We start from the raw sequence: 6770 nt of genomic DNA, 5'->3' as shown, positions 1-6770 counted from the left end.
TACAGTGGTACCTCGGGTTAAGTACTTAATTCATTCCGGAGGTCTGTTCTTAACCTGAAACCGTTCTTAACCTGAAGCACCACTTTAGCTAATGGGGCCTCCCGCTGCCGCTGCGCCGCTGGAGCACAATTTCTGTTCTCATCCTGAAGAAAAGTTCTTAACCTGAGGTACTATTTCTGGGTTAACGGAGTCTGTAACCTGAAGCGTATGTAACCTGAAGCGTATCTAACCCAAGATACCACTGTAATAACTACAGTCTTACCTCAGCTCCTGAATGCCTTGGGAGCTGAATGTTTTGGCTCCCACACAATCAAAAACCAGAAGTGAGTGTTCCAGTTTTCAAATGTTCTTTTGGAAGCCGAACATCCAACAGGGCTTCCGCAGAGTCTGATTGGCTGCAGGAGCTTCCTGCAGCCAATCAGAAGCCACGCTTTTGAAGTCGAATGTTTCGGAAGTCGAACGGACTTCCAGAACAGATTCTGTTCGAATTCCGAGGTACAACTGTACAGCAGTTCTCCTGCAAGGGCAGACATTGCCATTTCAGGGTGGATGCAAACAATCATGGGGGGGGGGTGATAAGTGGTGGAAGAAGAAAGGATTATCAATTTCCAGGGGAAAAACTGGGCTAGGACACAGACACACTACCAGAAATTACTCAGTAGCCCTAAGAGTTGTTGGTGGCATTTTGCTCCCATTCCGTGGATTTTCTCTCCCCGGCAGAGAGATTTCTCTATAAACTTGCATGGGGGAAGGGGGAGTAGAAAACTAGCATAATTCCCCAGGAATCATTAGGCTGGGCAAAATGTCAGAAATATCCCAACAAGGACACTGTTATCCCAAGGATCACTGCTGTGTTAAATGGGTTTCTCTTCCAGTGACTTGAATGGAAAAAGGAATGTAGGATCAATCTCCAGAAAAGGCTGGGGCGTATAAAGTGTCACACTCCTACCCAACAAGGACCCCATTACACCAATGGCCATTTGTAGGGGCGTGCCTCTACCCCACCTATGGAGTTTTGAGGCTATAATGGAGATCCATTGATTTGCATACAAGAAGGCATAGATCCACATGGGGGGGGGGAACACACCATTTTAATCCCCTCTCCATTTAAATTTTATTTATTTATATTTTTGTTGCGATTGGAGTGCTCAGGGAAAATTTCACTGTAATTAAAAGCCAGGCCTGTATGTCAAACAAATGATGCCCCCCATCTCCCTTTCTCCCCTCCTGCGCTCTAGTGAGGATGGCATCATGGATCCAGCATCCCATTACCACCAGCAGCAATACTGCTGCATTATGGGACAGTGCAGGGGTGGTGCAGGTCATGCACATTGGTAGAGCTAATCTATCACTTCCACTGGAATACCTTCACTGCTCCAATGTAGTTGTGGCTGCCCCGCCCACAACTGTCTCATATGCAGCAGCAATGCTGCTGCTGGGAGGTCAGGTCCGCTGGTCCTAGGCTGGATCTATACAGATTTAAAAAACACTATGAAAAAAATGCTATAGGGGGAAGGAGCTCCCAAGGCAATCTGCCATTGACTTTGGATTCTGCTCTACAGCGCCATCTGGCGTCACATTTTTATAACACATTTATAACGTTAGAAATTGACCTGTGTAGCTGAGTCCCTGGGTAGAGATGGTGGAGCAAGTTTGTTCCGTGCATGGTTGCTGCTGGTTATTCAATGCTAAATGTTAGATCACAGTGAATGAAGTTTCAGATATTCTATAGGTTTGTGTAGAGGATAAGCTTCCATCAGTCTTATTCATTACTGTTTCTCTCGTTCTTATTCTCTCTCTCTCTCTCTCTCTCTCTCTCTCACACACACACACACACACACACTGCCTTTCATTTCAATCTTCCCTTATCTCAAATGTATTTTTAATTGCTGCTGCATGTATCCATTCACAAATGATATACAGAATGCAGAATATCACCTTAACAGCACACTAACTGCCTGCCTCTAGGCAGAACTCATATTTTTTAAAAGAATATATATATATATATATATATATATATATATATATATATATATATATATGCTTTCGTATATATATATATATATATATATATATATATATATATAAGCCTAATAATCTTAATAGTGTTTTGGGCAATAGGTAATTTAAGCATAAAAATGGTTCTTCTGGCCAGAAATGTGGCTGTTACAGATAATTTCCTTGCAGGCAGAAAGCCCTTTCATATTTTCCAGGGACTGCTGAGATGGTAAGGCAAATCAGTCAAACTACCTTGGAACACTGACTAAAATTCCAGAAACGATACAACTTTACTAAGCTTTTTACCTGAGGGTGAACTCATAGTCACCTTTTGAATCATCTCTGCTATTATAAATCATCTTCATTGGAAGTCTTTCATCTGAAATGCCTGATCCACATTTCCATTTTTTTTTCCTCTGCAAGGGAAGCCTTGAACTCTGAGATAGAATATAGAATTTATCTGTAGGGATAATGAGTAGTTCTTCCCCAGCCCTGCCCCCCTCCAGCATCTACTTGCCCAAAAAAAAACATTAAAGCTCCTTCAATTGTCTAACCTTTAACAGAAGTTTCCCATCTGTGTTACTGTACTAAAAATGTGAGTTTTGGACTCTTTGAAGTCCAAATAAATTTTGCTTCAAATGTGCCATACCATACAGCTTAAATAAGTCGCTTGCCAATGGATGCTCCTGAAGAACAGCTTCCTGAAATGTGCATGGTTGCCATAAGAGTGTTCATTTAAGGAAGATTATATATATGTATAAATATTTCACTTTTATTTTATTCCTGCTTGTACAGAAACTAACTATACATAAAGTGCCAATAGATGTAGCAAGAGTTCACACACCACAATCTTGCTTTGTTTGAAAGGAAAGCAGCTTTGAAGTAAGAGGGCTTGAAGAATTCGGTGGGTCTGAATTCTCAAGTGAAATCACCTGTTTTGCACCTGCATTTATGTGTAAATCAGAACATGATCCTCTTTGAAAACTGCACCCATAACAAATTTTGTGAGGTGGTTGGAGGGCTAACTGTTATTCGTTTATTTAAAACATTCTGACATCGCACTTAACTGAAAGATTTCAAGGCAGTGTATTGTTATTATATTATATATTGTTATTATCATTGATTTATTACCATTCATTTATCGCCTTGTATTCAATCAACTTTAAGTGAAGTATGATTATTATTATTTTTTAAAAAACCAGCTAATACATTTCATTTTAAACAAAACTCAAACCATACACAATAAGCATTCATGGCAAAGACCCATTTATCCAAGTGGGACAATCTGCCAGAACAAAACTGTCCTCAGTTGATTCTGGAAAGTGCAGTTTGGGGATGCCTGTCCTAACTCAACAGGAATGCTATTCCACAGAACGAAAGAAGTCACACTAAAATACCTGCTCCAGGTTACTGCAGAGTGGGCTTCTTCTGAGATCTTTGAAACTTTGCAAGAGAAACTCTCCCCCAGACCACAGCAATCTACTCTGCATACTGCCAATCAGGATACATAAAGCATAAAACAATAACCACAGCATCATTAAAAAGGCAACAATACCATCACCACAAAATTATATATATATTCATCTGCCTGAGTAAGCTAGCTGGCAACTAAAAACCTTCAAAAGTAGGTGCCAGGCACACCTATATATATATATATGAAACCTAGGACACCATATTTCAGTTTCTTCCACCATTTTAAACCAGTAATAGCTATCCAGAGTGGCTAGAAAGCATGGCTTATACCTTGTGAGTTGAAAATGCCCTTGGAATGATGGGGAATCTTAATGGGCTATAATAGGAGTTTGTACTGGGGAGGGGGAGATGGCTGCCCCAGGAGAGGCCGGTGGGGAGGTCAGTTATATGCAGAAAACTTGGTGCAGCCAATCAAATGCTCCCACCAGTGATTTTGCACCGCACTGACCTCCCAATTGCCTCTCCCCCTCCCCTTATTGTAAGCTGCAGAAATGCCAGTACAATAAGGCCAGGTACCACTGCCCCTCTCTACTGACCACTCCTGGTTGCCCCACTTCCTGGCCATTGTTTTAAATCCTCAAACCACCTCATCAGACCTTTAATAATAACTAGATATTTTTCAGTGAGGTGTGGAATCAGCAGATGAAATGCAGTTTGAGCAGATAGAAGGTGCAGAGGTGTGTGGTCTTTCATTTCTCCAGGGCACTCCGATCACAGTCATTGGGGTGGGGGTGGATTTTGAAGTCAATATTAAATACTGTGCTGTGGTTTTTTTCCTCCACCACCTATTTCCCAATGCAAATCAATGGAGAGAGTTATCTCTCCCAAGTGGAAGAGGCTGTATCCCCAAATATCTGTGGTGGAGGGCAGGGGCCCACACTCCACCAACAGCTGCTGCTGGCTCCTGGGAGGAGCAAGATGCAGGGAGTTCAGCCAGATGTGGGCACAGCAGCAGAGCAAATCCAAAGCTTCTGCCACCTGCACCATGCTGCCGTCCCTGTGCCCCATCTTTTACTATCTCTCAAAGTGGCAGCAACATTCAGTGTTATGGAGGCACGCAGGCAGGCAACAATACCCTGCTTGCACTACTCCACTGAACATTACTGACAGACAGTGCAACCAGTCCCAAAGAGTTAATCGCATTGTCCCCCCACCAGCACCTTGGGCACTGAAAGCAGAAAATAAAAATTGCAAGGCTGCAAAATGACCTAGTGGATCATCCAGAGAGAATGCTAGGAGATGAAGTTGTTGTTTCTGTTGTTATTTAAAGTGGGCTCCGAGTTAATCCAGAGCTTTAAAAATTCATTATCATGTTTATTCTCCAGTATTTTGGGTGTACCCAAACACTTAACTGTAACCATATTTATAAGAGTCTCCTAATTTCCTGAAGATGCAGACTGTATGACCACAGACCACAGTTGGGAACTTAATTTATTTCCAACGCATTCCCCACTCCACACTGCTATTGCCTCCATTTGTTGTGGACGCTGCCCCATATCTCAGGCTTCCAGATTTCCTCAGGATCTCTGCTGCTTTCATAGTTAATGCTGAATCTGTGGAGAGCAAGGCAAACACACCAGTCATGGTGGTGCAATGGGAAATGTTCATGTCTTCTCAATGCCTACTCAATTATGCTTGTAAACCATGACTAAGTTTGTCCGCACCTGTTTGCATATCAGTTTAACATCAATCGTCGTCACAGCCCCCAGCACCTTAAACTAAAAATGGCTTGTTTACTGCCCACTTAATCTCAGCACAAAATGATGAGCAATGAAGTGCTTCCTGCTTGTTACGTGTCACAAATCTTCAGCGCAGCTTGAAGACAAATACATCAGTTACCCTTTTCAGTCCTACTTCATTTTATTTTTTTTCTAAGCAACAGAAATGGCCCTTTGGCCAGGTTTGATGAGTCAGAGAATGGTTTATAGAATTTACTCAGCACCTACACTCAATAATACCATGACATTTGCTTAGGCTGGGCCATCTGAAATTTGCTTCCTGACAGGAGGTAGCGCAGAACTGCTTTGTAAAATTCAACAGCTATTAAGGAAGGGCAAATCTGTCAATTTGGATTTCAGTTCTGTCTCCACATTTGCACATCAATTTGTGACTTAAAAAAAACCAATACCTAATGAAATTTGTAAGCCTTTAAGCGTGCATTTATTCTAGCATGTACATTTTGGTATGCAAATCTGCTTAGTATACATACTTTTTGCAAGCAATATGTCTTAATATGTGTGTTATTATGCAGTTTCCTGTAATAGATGCATTTTCATGCACATTTTTTGGTGCAAAATTCAGAAAAGTGATAATTTCAAAGGATAGCTAATTCTTGTTTTATTAAGTAGATTTGCATTAAAATTTGAACCAAACTGAGCTTCATTTCCATCCCTAATTACAACTAGCTCCAATGGAAGTTTAGCAATGCACTGAGAATTTGGTAGTAGCTGAATTTTGGTAGAATAGGAGCACATGGAGAACTTCAAGATTGTGAGTTAAATTTTAATAGCCAAATTCTGATTAGAGATGGCTCCTTCTTTATTTAAAGGTAAAATATTAGGAAGATTCCATTGCTAAATACCATGTATAGGAATAGGACAATATCACTGCTTTTACTCTTGCCAACAGTCCCCCTCATCCTTTATTTCTGCACTGTGGCTGCAGACCAAATCACCTGTCAGGAGAGTTATGAGATTCAGGTGAGGGTCAGATGCCTTGTCAATCCCAGCAGGTATATAAGAGGCCTTCGCCCTGGCCAAAAAGAAAGTGCTTTGACATGGACCCGAAAAGCACAGGGCAACAGGTAAATGGGTAAGCCCCCTGGAAATTATTAAAATATTAGTGACCCTCTTGAAAGGAATATATATGCCAGTATACCTGAAGGAGCAGCTCCACCTTATTCATTCAGCCTGGACACTGAGGTCCACTTCCAAGGGTCTTCTGGCAGTTCCCTCACTGTGGGTGGGGTATAAACAATTCACTGGGCAACAATTTTTTACTTTTTGAATGTTGTCTCGATTTCTACAACTGATTTAGGGTATTTTTGCACTGCTGAATCAGGAAATGGCATCCGTTTCTCTCCATCAGGTCAGGTTTACTGTAAACTGAATGGTGGGCATTGATAAAGGTAAGTACACGTAAATTGCATGTTGCTTCACCATTTTTCAAACTTCAGGGCTTGAACTTCTGGAATGCTCAATGGCAGGGAGGTCTCTCTTCAGAGTCCAACAGTAGTCAGCCATCATGACTGCGTCCCAGCGACCCTGATACCTGGTCTCCATCTCTTTCATGTCCTGATG

At 41.6% G+C, this 6770-nt stretch overlaps 1 long non-coding RNA gene across 1 annotated transcript; it reads right to left on the bottom strand.

Annotated features, from left to right (window-relative positions):
- Positions 1–4884: 4884 nt before the first annotated feature.
- Positions 4885–6418, bottom strand: LOC310840847. Its single transcript, XR_014562203.1, has 2 exons — positions 6349–6418; positions 4885–5018 (listed from the first exon to the last, which is right to left on the bottom strand). It is a non-coding gene; the product is annotated as an uncharacterized lncRNA (long non-coding RNA).
- Between the last annotated feature and the right edge of the window lie 352 nt (positions 6419–6770).

Source organism: Podarcis gaigeae, assembly GCF_964106915.1.
Source record: "Podarcis gaigeae genome assembly, chromosome: 3".
In the NCBI taxonomy this organism is placed as follows: Eukaryota; Metazoa; Chordata; class Lepidosauria; order Squamata; family Lacertidae; genus Podarcis; species Podarcis gaigeae.
The sequence above is the reverse complement of the archived record's forward strand: the minus strand, read 5'-3'. Positions and strand labels throughout refer to the sequence as shown.